Raw genomic sequence first — 20764 nt, 5'->3', positions numbered from 1 at the left:
AATTAATCCTGAGGTATACAGGGGTGTACAATCATTAGATGTGCATGGTATATAATCGTCAGATGTACAGGGTGCACAATCATGAGGTGTACAGTCATGATATGTACAAGGTGTACAATTATGAGGTGAACAGGATGTACAATCATGATATGTACAAGGCGTTTAATTATGAGGTGTACAATCATGTGTACAAGGTGTACAATTATGAGATGAACAGGGTGTACAATCATTAGATGTACAGGGTGTGCAGTCATGATGTGTACAGGGTGTACAGTCATGATGTGTACAGGGTGTACAATCATGAGGGGTGCAGGGTGTACAATCACAATGTGAACAGGATGTACATGGTGTACAATCAACTCAGGAACAAGGATGAAGGTCGAGGCAACTCTTGGCAAAAAAATTGCATTTGCTCAGTGGACTTCATCACCTGAACAACGATATTTAACTGCTACGAAAATGTTATAATATGCAAGTCACGTGAGGAAAGAAAGATGGGGTGATTGTCTTGAATGTATACAAGGCAGAGTAAATATTATTGTAACATAGAGCATAAATGTCTACTTTTTTTTTTTTTTGAGATATATACAAGAGATGTTACATTCTTGTACAGCCACTAGTACGCGTAGCGTTTCGGGCAGGTCCCTGGAATACGATCCCCTGCCGCGAAGAATCGTTTTTTCATCCAAGTACACATTTTACTGTTGCGTTAAACAGAGGCTACAGTTAAGTATTTGCGCCCAGTAAATCCTCCCCGGCCAGGATACGAACCCATGACAGCGCTCGCGGAACGCCAGGCGAGTGTCTTACCACTACACCACGCAGACTGTAAACCACTACACCACGGAGACTACTAAGATGCTCCCACCTTCTGTGGTATACATTTGACTAATGATGTTTAAAAAGCCAATCCAATTTTAAGGGTTTTGTCTTCTTGGCTTCAGTTCATATGCTTTGAAATTTGTTAAATAAACTTATTTCAGAAACGAGAAAAGAGTCTCGGGCATTAAACCAAAGCACGTCTGCCAGGCTGCTTTCAATAATAAAAATCATGCTGAAAAGTGTAGTATATGTGTGTATATCCACCTTATTGTTAAGTTTAATAATCTGTCTGTGTCGTTGATAAAGAACGGAACAGCGACCGTATTTGCACTGCCATCGCCTCGTTGAAGAATAATGCTAAGCCACGCAGCTATCTACAGAGCGTCGGTGGAATCAACTTTCCTCTGCAGCAGGTAAAAAATAATCCATATTTTCGGCGTCAACCCCCAGACGCCACCCTGGCCGGCGTCGACCCCCAGACGCCACCCTGGCCGGCGTCAACCCCCAGACGCCACCCTGGCCGGCGTCGACCCCCAGACGCCACCCTGGCCGGCGTCAACCCCCAGACGCCACCCTGGCCGGCGTCGACCCCCAGACGCCACCCTGGCCGGCGTCGACCCCCAGAAGCCACCCTGGCCGGCGTCGACCCCCAGACGCCACCCTGGCCGGCGTCGACCCCCAAAAGCCACCCTGGCCGGCGTCGACCCCCAGAAGCCACCCTGGCCGGCGTCGACCCCCCAGACGCCACCCTGGCCGGCGTCGACCCCCAGAAGCCACCCTGGCCGGCGTCGACCCCCCAGACGCCACCCTGGCCGGCGTCGACCCCCAGAAGCCACCCTGGCCGGCGTCGACCCCCCAGACGCCACCCTGGCCGGCGTCGACCCCCAGACGCCACCCTGGCCGGCGACTGTCAGACGCTTCGCTCACAGGACTAACTGGAACCCTTTGTTTACAACCTGAGGCCACACGAGATATAAACATTATGTGTATTTTGAACTTTGGGGATTTCAACAAAATTCGTAGCTTAATGGCAGAATCACAAAGCTACCATTACCTAAGACTAAAAAGCTCTAGTCCAGTTGGGCAAAACGCTGGACATCTTCCAGTGACGGTCACTGTAGATGTAGCCAGACGCCAGGCGTGTTCCGAAGACGGACACATGTCAAGAGCCCACCAGACTCCCGCCTGCCTCTAGCACCAGACAGCCAGGCCAGCGGGGGACAACCTTCCCCGCCCTGAGGACAAAACATCAACATTCTATCAACTTCCTTATTTTCCCAGAGAACCGTGCACCAGGCGGGACATTATTGCTGGATGATGAAGAAGGAGACCTCAAGGCAGCATCGAAACTTCTCCCATATTACTATATTCAAACTAATACTTTTGAATGTCTGTTATGAAGGTCTTGAACTAAAGGTGGTAAGGGAATTATGAAGAGAGTGAACTTGAGGAGTGGTTATGTCGGACAATGTTCATTAGGCAAAGCTATTTGTTATCCGGTCGTCAGATGGCGTCTCAGGGTGTGTCCTTTGTATATTATAGTGGCACCGTCCCCTAGCACGTTTTCTGTCCCCCCTGCCACCGTCCCCTAACACCTTTCCTGCCATCGTCCCCTAGCACCTTTCCTGCCACCGTCCCCTAGCACCTTTCCTGTCCCTTGCCACCGTCCCCTAGCACCTTTCCTGTCCCTTGCCACCGTCCCCTAGCACCTTTCCTGTCCCTTGCCACCGTCCCCTAGCACCTTTCCTGTTATCGTCCCCTAGCATCTTTCCTGCCACCGTCCCCTAGCACCTTTCCTGCCACCGTCCCCTAGCACCTTTCCTGCCACCGTCCCCTAGCACCTTTCCTACCACCGTCCCCTAGCACCTTTCCTGTCCCTTGCCACCATCCCCTAGCACCTTTCCTGTCCCTTGCCACCGTCCCCTAGCACCTTTCCTGCCACCGTCCCCTAGCACCTTTCCTGCCACCGTCCCCTAGCATCTTTCCTGCCACCGTCCCCTAGCACCTTTCCTGTCCCTTGCCACCATCCCATAGCACCTTTCCTGTCCCTTGTCACCGTCCCCTAGCACCTTTCCTTCCACCGTCCAATAGCACCTTTCCTGCCACCGTCCAATAGCACCTTTCCTGCCACCGTCCAATAGCACCTTTCCTGCTACCGTCCAATAGCACCTTTCCTGCCACCGTCCCCTAGCACCTTTCCTGCCACCGTCCCCTAGCACCTTTCCCGTCCCTTGTCACCGTCCCCTAGCACCTTTCCTGCCTTCAATATTATGTGAAGGAAAAGTGGACTCAACGAAAAAACCTGCGAGGGGAATATGGTAAATGGAGTGAGAATTGGGTTGGATTGAGAATGTTGAAGGATAGTGTATAAGGGGCGAGTGACAGGATAGCGACGGACAGCATATTGACCTGACGTAGAGCACCAGCTGACTGACCGGTCCTTGTTTTCTGAGGGATTTCTCCGGCTGAATCATAAGATAAGCCACAGTGTTGTATTAACAGGGTTGCAAGGAAGAGTACACGGAGTGCCAACTGAGCAGTTTCTGTGTCCAGATTTCCTAGGGATTTATATGTGTCACAGGCTGACAGAGGTAGTGCTGGAGTGCACAATTCCAGTATTAGACTAAGAGATATATGGGGACCCAGAGCCCGATTGGGAGAGAAGATACAATGTTGTATTCCTTCTGAATGCATTGATGTATAAGAAATGAATTATGTTATGTTATGTCATGTGTGTTTTATAAATATACATCTGTGTCATATATCCACTAGGTTGCTTTTCTATATTTTGAATTCTCATTGACATAATTAAGAACCTTATTCCCCTGGAGACAATAAAGTACAGGACTAGTACGTGACTGAGACCTCAGCCAGTGTGTAGCTGAAGACCTCAGCCAGTGTGTAGCTGAAGAGAAGAAGGAAATACCGGCAGTCTGTTAAGGTTTGTTGTAAGCCTGTGTGGAGTACTGCCCAGCGTATTGCTGGAGACCTCTGCCAGTGTGTTGCTGGAGGCCTCTGCCAGTGTGTTACTGAAGACCTCTGCCAGTGTGTTGCTGGTGACCCCTGCCAGTGTGTTGCTGTAGACCCCTGCCAGTGTGTTGCTGGAGACCCCTGCCAATGTGCTGCTGGAGACCTCTACCAGCGTGTTGTTGGAGACCCCTGCCAGTGTGTTGCTGGAGACCCCTGCAAGTGTCTTGCTGGAGACCCTTGTAAGTGTGTTGCTGGAGACCCCTGCCAATGTGTTCCTAGAGACCTCTGCCAGTGTGTTGCTGGTGACCCCTGCCAATGTGTTGCTGGAGACCTCTGCCAGTGTTTTGCTGGAGACTTCTGCCAGTGTGTTGCTGGAGACCTCTGCAAGTGTGTTGCTGGAAACCACTACCAGTGTGTTGCTGAAGACCCCTGCCAGTGTGCTGCGGTAGACCACTGCCTGTGTGTTTCTGGAGACCAGTGCCTGTGTTGCTGGAGACCCCTGCCAGCGTGTTGCTGGAGACCTCTACCAGTGTTGCTGGATATCCCTGCCAGCGTGTTGCTGGAGACCCCTGCCAGCGTGTTGCTGGAGACCCCTGCCAGTGTTGCTGGAGATCCCTGCCAGTGTGTTCCTGGAGACCCCTGCCAGTGTTGCTGGAGACCCCTGCCAGTGTGTTGCTGGAGATCCCTGCCAGTGTGTTCCTGGAGACCTCTGCCAGTGTTGCTGGAGACCCCTGCCAGTGTGTTGCTTTAGACCCTTGGCAGTGTGTTGCTGGAGACCTCTGCCAGTGTTGCTGGAGACCCCTGCCAGCGAGTTGCTGGAGACCCCTCCCAGTGTGATTCTGGAGACCCCTGCTAGTGTGTTTCTGGAGACCTCTGCCAGCGTGTTGCTGGAGACCCCTGCCAGTGTGTTGCTGGAGACCCCTGCCAGTGTGTTGCTGGACACCCCTGCCAGTGTGTCGCTGGAGACCTCTGCCAGTGTTGCTGGAAACCCCTGCCAGTGAGATGCTGGAGACCTCTGCCAGTGTGTTGCTGGAGACCACTGCCAGTGTGTTGCTGGAGACCCCTGCTAGTGTGTTGCTGGAGACCCCTGCTAGTGTGTTGCTGGAGACCCCTGCTAGTGTGTTGCTGGAGACCCCTGCCAGTGTGTTGCTAGACACCCCTGCCATTGTTCCTGGAGACCCCTGCCAGCGTGTTGCTGGAGACCCCCTGTCAGTGTGTTGCTGGAGACCCCTGCCAGTGTGTTGCTGGAGACTCCTGCCAGTGAGTTGCTGGAGACCCCTGCCAGTGTGTTGCTGGAGACCCCTGCCAGTGTGTTGCTGGATACCTCTGCCAGTGTTGCTGGAGACCCCTGCCAGCGTGTTGCTGGAGACCCCTGCCAGTGTGTTGCTGGAGACCCTTGCCAGTGTGTTGATGGAGACCTCTGTCAGTGTGTTGCTTGAGACCCCTGCCAGTATGTTGCTGGAGACCCCTACCAGTGTGTTGCTGGAGACCTCTGCCAGTGTGTTGCTGGAGACCCCTGCTAGTGTGTTGCTGGAGATCTCTGCTAGTGTGTTGCTGGAGACACCTGCCAATGTTTTGCTGGAAACCCCTGCCAGTGTGTTGCTGGAGACCCCTACCAGTGTGTTGCTCGAGACCCCTGCCAGTGTGTTGCTGGAGACCCCTGCTAGTGTGTTGCTGGAGACCTCTGCCAGTGTTGCTGGAGACCCCTGCCAGCGAGTTGCTGGAGACCCCTCCCAGTGTGATTCTGGAGACCCCTGCTAGTGTGTTTCTGGAGACCTCTGCCAGCGTGTTGCTGGAGACCCCTGCCAGTGTGTTGCTGGAGACCCCTGCCAGTGTGTTGCTGGACACCCCTGCCAGTGTGTCGCTGGAGACCTCTGCCAGTGTTGCTGGAAACCCCTGCCAGTGAGATGCTGGAGACCTCTGCCAGTGTGTTGCTGGAGACCACTGCCAGTGTGTTGCTGGAGACCCCTGCTAGTGTGTTGCTGGAGACCCCTGCTAGTGTGTTGCTGGAGACCCCTGCTAGTGTGTTGCTGGAGACCCCTGCCAGTGTGTTGCTGGACACCCCTGCCATTGTTCCTGGAGACCCCTGCCAGCGTGTTGCTGGAGACCCCCTGTCAGTGTGTTGCTGGAGACCCCTGCCAGTGTGTTGCTGGAGACTCCTGCCAGTGAGTTGCTGGAGACCCCTGCCAGTGTGTTGCTGGAGACCCCTGCCAGTGTGTTGCTGGATACCTCTGCCAGTGTTGCTGGAGACCCCTGCCAGCGTGTTGCTGGAGACCCCTGCCAGTGTGTTGCTGGAGACCCTTGCCAGTGTGTTGATGGAGACCTCTGTCAGTGTGTTGCTTGAGACCCCTGCCAGTATGTTGCTGGAGACCCCTACCAGTGTGTTGCTGGAGACCTCTGCCAGTGTGTTGCTGGAGACCCCTGCTAGTGTGTTGCTGGAGATCTCTGCTAGTGTGTTGCTGGAGACACCTGCCAATGTTTTGCTGGAAACCCCTGTCAGTGTGTTGCTGGAGACCCCTACCAGTGTGTTGCTCGAGACCCCTGCCAGTGTGTTGCTGGAGACCCCTGCTAGTGTGTTGCTGGAGACCCCTGCCAGTGTGTTGCAGGAGACCCCTGCCAGTGTGTTGCTGGACACCCCTGCCAGTGTGTCGCTGGAGACCTCTGCCAGTGTTGCTGGAAACCCCTGTCTGTGAGATGCTGGAGACCTCTGCCAGTGTGTTGCTGGAGACCACTGCCAGTGTGTTGCTGGAGACCCCTGCCAGTGTGTTGCTGGAGACCCCTGCCAGTGTGTTGCTGAAGACCCCTGCCAGTGTGTTGCTGGAGACCCCTGCCAGTGTGTCGCTGGAGACCTCTGCCAGTGTTGCTGGAGACCCCTGCCAGCGTGTTGCTTAAGACCCTCTACCAGTGTGTTGCTGGAGACCTCTGCCAGTGTGTTGCTGGAGACCCCTGCCAGTGTGTTGCTGGATACCCCTGCCAGTGTGTTGCTGGAAACCCCTACCAGTGTTGCTGGAGACCCCTGAGAGTGTTGCTGGAGACCCCATGCCAGTGTGTTGCTTAAGACCCTCTGCCAGTGTATTGCTGGAGACCTCTTCCAGTGTGTTGCTGTATACCCCTGTGTTATGATCTCAGCCTACAGGAAAAACGAGTCTCCTCCTTGAGAGTTATTCAGCAAGCCTGACCTAACCGGAAGGTGTAGGAAATATAGAGGTGATAACATATTGTAAAATAGTTTGTTGGATTCAATGAACAGTTTAAGATTATGGGCAGTAAGTAAGGAAATAGATAAATGACTGGCTAGGAGATGTGGACATTTTGCTGGAGGCGTGAGGCTCGTTTTTGTAGGGCTTTGACCTCACTTGAGGCCAGACATCGCAGGGGGAATGCCGCGCTCGTTGAGCTCCCGTCAGAAGGGAACCCCTAGTGATATATCTCGAAGAGAAGAGAAGTGTGCAGACGTACCAGCTGTGGAATTGAGCTGGGGATGTGTGGTCTCAAGTCCTGGTCGACGAGGAGTTTATTAAACGTTAAACTCCAGTGTGTTGCTGGAAACCCCTGCCAGTGTTCCTGGAGACCCCTGCCAGTGTTGCTGGAGACCCCTGCCAGCGTGTTGCTGGAGACCCCTGCCAGTGTTGCTGGAAACCCCTGCCAGTGTTGCTGGAGACCCCTGCCAGTGTTGCTGTAGACCCCTGCCAGCGTGTTGCTGGAGACCCCTGCCAGTGTTGCTGGAGACCCCTGCCAGTGTGTTGCTGGAGACCTCTGCCAGTGTTGCTGGAGACCCTTGCCAGTGTGTTGCTGGAGACCTTTGCCAGTGTTGCTGGAGACCCCTGCCAGTATTGCTGGAGACCTCTGCCAGCGTTGCTGGAGACCCCTGCCAGTGTTGCTGGAAACCCCTGCCAGTGTTGCTGGAGACCCCTGCCAGTGTTGCTGGAGACCCCTGCCAGCGTGTTGCTGGAGACCCCTGCCAGTATTGCTGGAAACCCCTGCCAGTGTTGCTGGAGACCCCTGCCAGTGTTGCTGTAGACCCCTGACAGTGTGTTGCTGGAGACCCTTGCCAGCGTGTTGCTGGAGACCCTTGTTAGCGTGTTGCTGGAGACCCCTGCCAGTTTGTTACTGGAGACCCCTGCCAGTGTGTTGCTGGAGACCCCTTTCAATGTGTTACTGGAGACCCCTGCAAGTGTTGCTGTAGACCCCTGCCAGTGTGTTGCTGAAGACCCCTGCCGGTGTGTTGCTGTAGACCCCTGCCAGAGTGTTGCTGGAGCCCTTGCCAGTGTTGCTGAAGACCCCTGCCAGAGTGTTGCTGGAGACTTCTGCCAGTGTGTTGCTGGAGACTTCTGCCAGTGTGTTACTGGAGACCCCTGCCAGTGTATTACTGGAGACCCCTGCCAGAGTGTTGCTGGAGACCCCTGCCAGTGTGTTGCTGGAGACTCCTGCCAGTGTGTTACTGGAGACCCCTGCCAGAGTGTTGCTGGAGACCCCTGCCAATGTTGCTGTAGACCCCTGCCAGTGTTGCTGTAGACCCCTGCCAGTGTTGCTGGAGACCCCTGCCAGTGTTGCTGTAGACCCCTGCCAAAGTGTTGCTGGAGACCCCTGCCAGTGTGTTGCTGTAGTCCCCTGCCAGAGTGTTGCTGGAGACCCCTGCCAGTGTTGCAGTAGACCCCTGCCAGAGTGTTGCTGTAGTCCCCTGCCAGTGTTGCTGTAGTCCCCTGCCAGAGTGTTGCTGGAGACCTTTGCCAGTGTGTTGCTGTAGACCCCTGCCAGAGTGTTGCTGGATACCCCTGCCAGTGTGTTGCTTTAGACCCCTGCCAGTGTTGCTGGAGACCCCTGCCAGTGTTGCTGGTGGCCCCTGCCAGTGTTGCTGGAGACCCCTGCCAGTGTTGCTGGAGACCCCTGCCAGTGTTGCTGGAGACCCCTGCCAGTGTTGCTGGAGAGAAGACGTGGTATTTTGGGCACCGTAACCGTACAGTGCGGGACTGGCCCATGTTTGTGTACAGTAAACTCGCCGGCATGAGAATCATAGAAGACAGAGTGGACTCGCTGGGAAAAGAAGATTGTTGATATTATCAAGTGTTCTGTGCGAAAGTGACACTAGCATTGTGTATATATGTACATGAATATATATATTTATTTAATAGGTTCAATTGGTGATGGTTCGTCTTTTCTGTTCTTTACCCTCTTTTTGTTAACCAATGATTATTATTGTCAGTTACCGCCAGTTCTGAATAACTAACCAATGACTCAGGGGTGGGATCATATAGGAAGAGGCACGATCGCCACATACACAGTGTGTAAATAAAGTACCCAGATACCCCGCTACCTGAGGCCATAAGAGTAAATATTTTCGTTTCTGCGATAAAACATGGTCTAAAATAAAATCACCCTCTCCATCTGCCTCTATCAGTACCTTGTGAGGATGTTACCAGGGCATTAGAAACAGGTGATTAAGAGTCAGAGAGAGAGAGAGAGAGAGAGAGAGAGAGAGAGAGAGAGAGAGAGAGAGAGAGAGAGAGAGAGAGAGAGAGAGAGAGAGAGAGAGAGAGAGAGAGAGAGAGAGAGAGAGAGAGAGAGAGAGAGAGAGAGAGAGAGAGAGAGAGAGAGAGAGAGAGAAAGAGAGAGAGAGAGAGAGAGAGAGAGAGAGAGAGAGAGAGAGAGAGAGAGAGAGAGAGAGAGAGAGAGTGAAAGTGAACACTAATGAATAAACTCTTACACAATTTTACTTGCACAAAATATTATCCTTCTCTGAATGCAGTTACCATTACACATTTCTGTTACACACGCTACAACGACAAACTTGCTTATTCATACCCTTTTTCTCAACCATACTCAGTGTTGTTAAACAAATCACTATCCTACACTTTTCTCAATTACTATCTCTCTTCTATTCAAACTCTAATTAACACAATCTTGCACAATTATCATTAACTTACACAATGCTTGGGTACTAATTCACTTTCATTTCATCCCATCATATCCTTTTCTCCTAACCTAACTGTGTATTTCCCTTGTAAATCATATTCATCTGTCCTCTATAAAACCTTGATTAACATTAACCATAAATAATTTTCACAACAAAACTATTCCTTCTCAAATTCGCAAAAGCTTCTTAAATTTTTAGTCTTCGTAAATTCACAACTTTCAACTCTCCTTCTCCGAATAACAATACACCAACTCATCACACTATATCTCTACACAACTTTCTATGTGAAACTCTTTCTATACTTTACAACACATATCTTTTTTTTCTGCACAAACGGCACAAACACAAATATTCATCATTTAATATTTCTTGCCAAGACTATCTTTCACCTTCCTCTTAATAATCTTAGTCAAGGTATTGGATATTTCTCCTCCTGCATCACACATTTACATCACAGTTCAAAACTTTCGCAAGATCTCAGATCCAACTATAAACAAATTGGGCCGGACCTCGAGGTCAGACCGGGAACCGGACTGCCCCCGAGCCCAGACCTGGCCAAGTCTGATCCAGCCCCATTTATTTATTTTCTGGGTACCCGGCAAACACACAGCGAAATTACGACGTTGGTACAACGTTCGAACAAGTTTAACCCCTCCTAACCAATTATAACAACCAATATAGCAAGTTGTAACAACGTTCTAATACGTCATAAACACGTTAAGCCAAGATGTAACAACTTTATTACAAGTTGTAACAAGCGGAAAATTGAGACAGTTTCGGTTTGTGTTTCCAGGGTAGCAGTGTTGCAGATCAATTGCAGAGGTATAATCGTGTAAGGAGTCATGTTGCAAAAGAAGATGAAATGCAGTTGCAAGATATTGTAATGCGTTTGCTATGCATAGAAAAACAGAATGTGGCTTCAAATATTTAGGCAACTCTAATCACTAACATTCAATAGGTGATGTACTCTGGTGTCAATGAGTAAGAAGATAAAAAAGAAGCATGATTAACACTGGCTCGAAACATAGCTTTGCATATGAGAGTTGAGTTGGAGTGTAAGAAATGATAAACTTATTAGTGAAATTATTGCAATGTTAGGTGGGAACATATGTTCTTTGAAGAAAATATAGATATTATTGGGAGGTTAGGAAGAGAGCATAGGTTAGTTATGAATAGCAAAACCAAAACTTTGAATTAACAATACGTCAATGAAATACTTCCTCAAAATGCCCAACAATTATCATCATCTGATATATGGAAGATGTAGTGAATAATGCTTCTCATAGAAAACATACGCTGAGGAAACATAATTGGTTGAACTATGTGTACATACATAATATTGTGAAAAGGCTCTTAGCTAAAATTTTCATTAATGTGTTCTTAGAAGCAAAGTGCTGGATGATTAAAATTTACTCGGAGATGTTAAGTTGAGATCTCTTATCATATGAGAAATATGTTAACATATCTGCATCGAGAGTCAAAAGGCTAAAATGGAGCAACCTGCTTTCGCACAAGACAGCACATATATGACTTATTGCTTATAGTCACTATTTCGCTTATAAATCAGTACATATGTGACATAGTCCAAGGCATATTTTTTTCAAGACACTAATTTTTTCTCTCAGTTTTATTAAACAATATAGATTTTATACAAAATTTTACAATATCCTGCGTTACTTTACAATTTATTTAAATATTTTAATGTTGTTTTATTAATTTTATAAAACTGTAATATCAATATAGGTATAGGTTCAGTAATAATTGTAATATTTTAACATACTAAGAAGGTTAGATTAGGTTGTGGTTTTCTATTCATCTTTTCAAGGTAAACTCAAATATTCACAATGAATTAATATGTCACATATGCACTTATTAAACAAGATATTGACTATAAGCAAGTGCGAGAACGGGTTGAATGGAGATAGACTTATCAATAACCTAAGGGAGTAGTAATCTCTATGGGCTTTGCCCACTACTTCTAAATAAACTCTAAGGGATTTGCTCACTACTGATTTAAAAAGCTGGATGCACAATTTATCAACCTTCCTCAAACACTAAAATTCTGTGTGCATAATCTTCATGGCAAATGCTCCAATCTTTCTAATGGATCAAAATCATAACATAAACAGGAAAGAAAAATAAACAATTATTATTTTTTTTTTTAAATTTCACAGTTTCATATTAAGATAAAAAATGTAATGTTTCATACTTTTGTATTTAATTCATTATGGCCACGAAATGGTAAATAACGTTCATTTTCATAAAGAAATATAATAGTAAATGTGGCCTTCAAAATATGCACCAAATTTAGTCGCAAAAAATGTATAACTCCCAAAGTTATGGGTTTATGACGAAACGCTTTCCATGACACCTTAGATCTAGGACCTTTGCACACAATATGTAAACACGGTGAGAATCACTCGGAAACGGAATTTAGTATCTTGTCCCAAAATTGAAAATCTTGTTCATACGGAAAATTAACATAAAGTTATTGACAATGAATATAGTAGTTCGAATGTATGACATATCTTGTAAGTTTTAATAAATATTGTTTGGCATTCGTACTCGAATATGTGAAAGTTGTAGGTCAATATGTGCTGAAATAAAGTCAAGGAAAAATAATCCCCCCCACCCCCATATCAAATGATATGGTGGAAGTGCTGATAATCAAAATAGAGATTCTAAATGTAGTTATTGTCCTTGTATATAAGTCACCGGAGGCAAACCCTCAGCAGTTTAAAGACCAACTAATGAAAATAGAACACTGCTTGGAAAACCTCACAAATCCAGCTCCGAACATCATCCAGCTTGGGGACTTCAACCTACGACACCTGAAATGGAAGCACCTGGCTAATACAGTAATATCAGAAAGAATACCAAGAAGTAGCCTAAATGAACAGGCACATGCAAATGACCTGCTACGGATGTGCGACAGGTTTGCCTTAAACCAGCAAATAGTAGAACCAACTAGGAAGGAGAACACGCTGGACCTCATTTTCACTAATAATGATGAATTGATCAGGAACATAATAATTACAAATACCTGTTACTCAGATCACAACTTAATTGAAGTTATGACAACCATGGGGAGTAGACCTTCAAAACCAGTCCAGATTCCCGGTGGAGGAGATTTCAGCAAATTCAACTTCAATAATAAACAGATAAACTGGGAGCAAATAAACCAGGACTTCACAGAAATAAACTGGGAAGAACAGCTAGAAAATGCAAACCTGAACCAGTGCCTGGAAAAATAAGCTCCGTAGCACTAGAAATATGTTCAAACCGCATACCCCTAAGAAAAAAAAGAGGAAGAGATGCAGATTGGAACGGGAACGTCGTTCCCTATATAGGCGAAGAAAACGAATCGCGGAACAACTTGAGTGTCGCACCCTATCTCAAGAACGGCGAAGAAGGTTAGGTAGAGAAATAGAAACAATTGAACGCAAGCTACAAGAATCATATAAAACCCAGGAGAGGCAAAGAGAGCAAAAGGCCATCAGTCAAATAGAGAGAAATCCGAAATATTTTTTCTCCCATGCAAAATCAAGATCAAAAACCACATCTAGTATCGGGCCCCTGCGAAAGGGAGATGGAACTTTCACCGATGACAACAAAGAAATGAGCGAGCTACTGAGGAAGCAGTACGACTCTGTTTTCAGTGAGCCAATAAACGCACTAAAGATTGATAACCCAAATGAATTTTTCATGGATATGATACCAGCATCAAATCATATATCAGACGTCACCCTATCCCCACTTGATTTTGAAGAAGCCATAAACAGTATGCCTATGCACTCTGCACCAGGTCCGGATTCTTGGAACTCCATATTCATCAAGAAATGTAAAAAAAACACTATCGCAGGCCCTCCACATTCTGTGGAGACAAAGCCTAGATACTGGCGTTATCCCTGACATACTAAAAACAGTAGAGATAGCACCACTTCATAAAGGAGGAAATAAGGCAGAGGCAAAAAATTAAAGACCGATAGCATTAACATCACACATTATAAAAAATTTTGAGTGCTAAGAAGTAAGATCACAAAATACATGGAATCACAGCATCTCCATAACCCCGGACAACATGGTTTCAGAACAGGGCGCTCTTGCCTGTCGCAGTTGCTGGACCACTATGATATGGCATTAGATGCTATGGAAGACAAACAAAACGCTGATGTAATTTACACAGATTTCACAAAAGCTTTTGATAAATGTGACCATGGCGTTATTGCACATAAAATGCGTTCAAAAGGAATTACCGGAAAAATAGGCAGAGGGATTTACAATTTCCTGACCAACAGAACCCAATGTGTAATAGTCAACAAAATAAAATCCAGCCCATCAACCGTGAAGAGCTCAGTCCCCCAGGGTACTGTGCTTGCTCCAGTACTTTTTCTCATCCTCATATCGGACATAGACAAGAACACAACCTATAGCACTGTATCATCCTTTGCAGATGACACTAAGATCTTCATGAGAGTAGGCAACATAGAGGACACGGCAAACCTCCAGTCAGATGTAGATCAGGTCTTTCTATGGGCTACAGAAAATAATATGGTGTTTAACGAAGATAAGTTCCAGCTCATGCGCTATGGAAAAAATTAAAATATAAAAACGGAAACCACGTACAAAACTCAGGCAAATCATAACATAGAACGAAAAGGCAATGTAAAGGATCTGGGTGTACTCATGTCGGAAGACCTTACCTTTAAAGAACACAATAAAGTAGCCGTCACAACTGCAAGAAAAATGACAGGTTGGATAACAAAAACTTTTCACACTAGAGATGCTATACCGATGATGATACTTTTCAAAACGCTTGTGCTCCTAGAGTGGAGTACTGCTGCACAATGACAGCCCCTTTCAAAGCTGGAGAAATTGCTGACCTGGAGAGCGTGCAGAGATCCTTTACTGCTAGAATCCACTCAGTACAACACCTAAACTATTGGGACCGACTAAAGAGCCAAAATTTGTACTCCCTTGAGCGCAGGCGGGAGAGATACATAATAATTTACACGTGGAAAATATTAGAGGGGCTGGTCCCAAACCTGCACACAAAATAACATCACATGAGACCAGAAGACATGGCAGGATGTGCAGAATACCCCCGTTGAAAAGCAGAGGTGCAACAGGTACTCTGAGAGAGAACCCTATCAACATCAGAGGCCCGAGACTGTTCAACACGCTTCCACTACACATAAGGGACATAACTGGCAATCCCCTCACAGTGTTTAAGAGAGAACTGGATAAGCTCCTCCAAAGGATACCTAATCAACCAGGCTGTGACTCATACGTCAGGCTGCGAGCAGCCGCGTCCAACAGCCTGGTTGATCAGTCCAGCAACCAGGAGGCCTGGTCGACGACCGGGCCGCGGGGACGCTAAGCCCCGGAAGCACCTCAAGGTAACCCCCCCCCCCAAAAAAAAAGTACTGTATAGAGATAGGGATAATGGGTTAGGAATAAATAAGTATACTTTATAATGATAAAGCCCTTCATCTGGTCCCACATTCAGCATAACAACCTAAAGAGACAAGGAAAATACAGTTGGAAATCTGTAAATAACTCGACTCCAAAAAATTAAACGTCACAAGTTGTGCCACCTGTCGCTGATTTACATGTTTACCAATTTTGTTCCAACTTCACATCCTTAGTGAGAGGTATCTGTTCTCCAAGATGAAGAAACCACAACAAAATCAGATGAGAAACAAATGAGAAAAATAAAAAAAAAAATAAAAAAAATCCCATCCCCACCCAAAAAAATAAAAATAGGTGGACATAAGAAATATTGGCATTGGATAATGTATTTATGTGGTATATAATAAAATACAGCAACATAACACTACACTACACTACAGTGCTGTTGTTTACAACAACACAACATACATCTGTTATGTTGTGAACTGAGTAAGCGAATGAGAATTTAGCAACTCTTATGTTTCAGAGATCATCTTGAGATGATTTTGGGGCTTAGCATCCCTGCGGCCCAGTCCTCGACCAGGCCTCCTTTTAGTTATACATCCCCAGGAAGCAGCCCGTAGCAGCTGTCAAACTCCCAGGTACCTATTTACTGCTAGGTAACAGAAGCATCAGGGTGAAAGAAACATTTTGGCCATTTGCCTCCGCCTCCACCAGGGATCGAACCCAGAACCTCAGGACTACGTATCCGAAGCGCTGTCCACTCAGCTGTCAGGCGCCCTTGTGTGAGTGAGTGAGTGTGAATTGTGTAGAAGCGATATAGTAATTGAGAAAGAGTAAGATTTGTGTGATGAGATAGTGTAAAAGGTTGTGAAATTGATATGAATGTACAAGATTATGATAACATGATTAAGATACTATAATGGTAAGTGTCTCTGTGTTAGAGTGTAAGTGATAGTGAGGTTGGTGATAAAACGATGAGCACGATTGCATGCTTCCTGAGAAGCATAAATTTATAAAATCTCACATGAGGAAGAATTAGTCCTGATGTGAAAATTGAGCATTGAGCATTGATATTCAGAATTGTAGAGAGTAAAGTTGTAAAATGTGAAAAATGACTAGGATAGGTTATTTGAGATGACTGAGTTGTGATGAGTATTAATAAGAGTGAGAAATGGGTAAATTGTATGTTTGTAATTGTGTAATGTGCAAGCGCATGTTCGTTAGTGACAACTGATGGGGGATTTTTTTATCTAGATAGGTAATGCAAGGGAATAGATCGAACGATGGAGAATTCATGTGAAGGGCTGTTTACCACTTAACAAGCAAGAAATATCGAACATTGAGTGATTCCTGGGAAACATTACTGATGCGCATGAAAGTGGATAATATAGGCAGGAGTAAAGTTTGATCTGAGATCTTGCAAAAGTTTTGAACTGGAATGTAAATGTGTGATGCAGGAGGAGGAAAATACAATTCCTTGACTAAGATTCCTAAAAGGAGGGTGAAAGGCAGTCTTGGCAAAAAATATTACTCTCTGAATATTTGTGTTTGTGCCGACAAAAAGTTATTTGGTGTAAAGTACAGAAAGTGTTTGAAATAGAAAGTTGTGTAGAGATATTGTGTGATGAGTTGGTGTATTGTTATTCGGAGAAGGCGTGGTGAAAGTTGTGAATTGACAAAGATTAAGAATTTAGGAAGATTTGAGAATTAGAGAAGGAATAGTTTTGTTGTGAAAATTATTTATGTGTAATGTTAATCAAGGTTTTATAGAGGACATATGAACAATATTTAAGAATTAAATACTCAGTTAGGTTAGGGGAAAAGGATAAGACGGATGAAATTAAAGCGACTTAGTGCGAGCATTTTGTAAGTTATTGATAATTGTGCAAGTTTGTGTTAGAGTTTCAATAAAAGAGAGATGGTAATTGAGAAAAATTATAAAATAGTGATTTGTGTAACGAGACTGAGTATGGTTGAGAAAAAGGGATATGAATAAGCAAGTTTGTTGTTGTAGCGTGTGTAACATAAATGAGCAAAGGTAACTGTCTCTAGAGAAGGATAATATTTTGTGCATGTGAAATAGTCTAAGAGAGTTTATTCAGTAGTGAGCTTATGATAGTGAAAGAGTACAAGTTAGCAAGAGAGAAAAAGCGAATGTTTTAACTAATAATTTTTTTTTTTTTTTTGTAATGGCTAGAATTTGTGTAAGGATAATGAATTATTTAGTTTGATTCTTGATTAATCCTAATGAATGGTAAGGATAAAGCAAAATATGGGGATGTAGCAGAATAATCTCTTGATAAGCAGATAAATGTTTTAAAATTGGGGCAGAAATATTGAAGAATACTTGAATAAAATAATAAACTCGCTAAGTTACAATGGAGAAGAAAGACTCTAGTTAGAATTTGTTCAACTTAGATCTATGAACAAAAATATATGCATTTTACTCTTAGCTAAAGAGAGATCTACATGACTCTCTCATGTTGCTATGGACGTGCAAGACTTGACTTATAATGATGTGACAATATCATCACACACTTACTTCCATGTGCCTGACTTAACTGTAATTTGCATTTTTTTTACTCTGTTAAGCCTAACATGCATTGTAATCCTCTTCCTCACTGACTGGTGAGTTCAAAGCAATCTACACAGCTTTAGTCAGACCAGTACTGGAATATGCAGCACCTGCTTGGAATCCATACCTTATGAAATATAAAGCAAAAATCGAAAAAGTACAGAGGTTTGTAACGGGATTAGTGCCAGAGCTTAGAGGGGTCAAGTTATGAAGATAGACTGAAGGAACTGGATGTCACAACCTTGGTGGAGAGAATAAATAGAGGAGAAATAATAACACCGTACAAGATACTGAGAGGGAATAGACAAGATGGACAAGGACAGCTTCTGTAAGTTGAGAAAGTAGGACAAGAGGACACAAGTGGTAGCTGGAGTCCCAAATGAGTCGAAGCAATGCAAGGAATGGTGAATAATTTTTTTTATTCAACTTAATCTACACATTAAGATAAAATGTTTAGCATGCGTTAAGTACGAAAGATATGAGAGATATGATATGACATCTCTTTTGTCTTAGTGTTTGATTGCTTAGTGTTGTTGAATTAACCAACCTATGATGGGTTGAGGGATCATTAGGGTTAAGGTGTGATGAGCGGGGTTGAATGGAGGGGATAGAGATTGTGGAGCAATTGATGGGCAGTGTGAGCGTTACCTGCGGTGGTGCAGAAGCAGGGAGAGGATGGGGAATGTGGAGCATAGAGTACATGGGAAGATGGAGCTGGAGGAGGGATGGATAAGATAAAACTGTTACGCTTATAGATTGAAGAGGTGCTTCAAGGATAACAGGGAATTAACACCCTGATAGCGAGCAAGGTATCTCGGTATCTGTCTCTGTCACTGTCTCTCTTAATGATGTGTTCTTAAATGCGCTGGTAACAGCCTCACAAGGTGCTGACAGATGCAGATGAGAACGTGATAACTAATCACATAAAAAAGGTTAAGATAATAGATATGATAAAGAATGAAGTATAATTTGCTTCTATGACTATTACCCTTGTGGGAGGGGTAAACACAATTCTGAAATCCCACGAGGGATTTCAATACAATTTCTCATTTTAACCTCCGGGTATTGTTCTCCTCATTTAAGACAATAACTATTCCCAATAAAGGTTTCACTGCCGATGGGTTATCCTCTCTCCTTGTTTTAGTTATCAACCATTTCCTAATAAAGACTACTCCACCCCGGTAGGTTTCATTAAAACCTTATGGATTTGCTCTATCATTTAGGTTTAAGGGATTTGCTCTCTACATTTAAACCTAAGGAAATTGCTCTTCACATTTTTCATGTACAATATGAAGAATCAAGTTGAGATAACTGGGAAGATGCTAAACTGGGTAAGGGAATACCTGAATGACAGCAAACAGAGTCACACTCAGAGGCGAGGTCACCAGCTGTAGAAATGCAACATGTGGTGTCCCCCAAGCATCGGTTCTGGGGTCACTACTGTTCCTAATTTATGTTAGTGAACCTCCCGAGGGAGTGAGCTCGTACATGTCAATGTTGGCAGATAATGCCAAAATAATTAATCATGTAAAAACAGAGGAGTACTGCAGAATGTTAGAGAATAACCTTAACAACTTAACAAACTCCAGGAGTGGACAAGCAAATAGTTGCTGGAGTTCAATCCCAAAAAGTGCAAGGGGATGAAGATAAGGATGGGAGAAAGACGACCAGAAGGTGTCTACACCATTAATAATAGGAGATTGCAGGAATCTGAGAGAGAAACGGATTTGGGAGTCAATATAATTCCATACCTAACACCGGAGACAGACACACTGGCAGAGTATCATCAGCATCATATGGGACGCTGGCAAACATTTGAACGTAGTTTAGAAAGCTAAATCCGGACGCGTTCAAAGCAATCTACACAGCTTTAGTCAGACCAGTACTGGAATATGCAGCACCTGCTTGGAATCCATACCTTATGAAACTTAAAGCAAAAATCGAAAAAGTACAGAGGTTTGTAACGGGATTAGTGCCAGAGCTTAGAGGGGTCAAGTTATGAAGATAGACTGAAGGAACTGGATGTCACAACCTTGGTGGAGAGAATAAATAGAGGAGAAATAATAACACCGTACAAGATACTGAGAGGGAATAGACAAGATGGACAAGGACAGCTTCTGTAAGTTGAGAAAGTAGGACAAGAGGCAACCCGTTCTCGCAAATTCGTAAAGTCAATATTGACTTATTAACTACGTGCATAGGTGATATACTAAACATAATAGATACCCTTAAGAAGATTCATAGAAAACACCGACCTTACCTAACCTTGTTAGTATCTTAAGATAAGCATCTTATTGCTTCGTAATTACAATTATTACTTAACCTATACCTATTATAGGTTAGGTAATAATTGTAATTACGAAGCAATAAGATGCTTATCTTAAGATACTAACAAGGTTAGGTAAGGTCGGTGTTTTCTATGAATCTTTTTAAGGGTATCTATTATGTTAAGTATGTCACCTATGCACATATATAATAAGTCAATATTGACTTATTAAATTTGCGAGAACGGGTTGCAAGAGGACACAAGTGGTAGCTGGAGTCCCAAATGAGTCGAAGTAATGCAAGGAAACACTAGTACCCTGTACGGGTGGTCAACAAGTGGAATGCACTGAGAGAAGAAGTTATGAAAGCCACCTCCATTCACAACTTTAAGGAAAGGTTCGACAAAGATAGTGTTTGTTAGAATAGTTAAGCTTTAATGCAACGGGTACAATAAGGCTCGTATGCGGGGCATAAAGAGCCAGACCTCACTTCCCAGTAGTCACTAATAGGTAAGTACTGATAGGTAAATACCACTGTCCTCTAGTACACCACTTGTTCCCCCCCCCCCTCCATCCCCCCCTCCCCCCCCCACGGTCCCCGACTTCCTCACCTGTCCACCCACCACCGTCCCCTAACACCTGTGGGAACCGACCTGTGAGATTTATATTTATTTAATTTATATGAATTTATATAGAATTTATATTTACGTTAATTTATATATTTCGATACCAATTTGTATGATAAGTGGACTGTATTTCTGCAATAATCTCACAAATCGATCCACTACACATTAGGGGGGGGGG

General features: G+C 45.0%; 1 protein-coding gene across 4 annotated transcripts in view; it reads right to left on the bottom strand.

Moving 5' to 3' along the window:
* The window catches only part of LOC123750822 (organic cation transporter protein), a 233852-nt gene that overhangs the window by 135965 nt on the left and 77123 nt on the right, over nucleotides 1–20764 (bottom strand). The window lies entirely within an intron of this gene.

Source organism: Procambarus clarkii, chromosome 4 (assembly GCF_040958095.1).
Source record: "Procambarus clarkii isolate CNS0578487 chromosome 4, FALCON_Pclarkii_2.0, whole genome shotgun sequence".
Lineage (NCBI taxonomy): Eukaryota > Metazoa > Arthropoda > Malacostraca > Decapoda > Cambaridae > Procambarus > Procambarus clarkii.
Note: the sequence above shows the minus strand (reverse complement) of the source record. Positions and strands in the feature narration are given on the sequence as shown.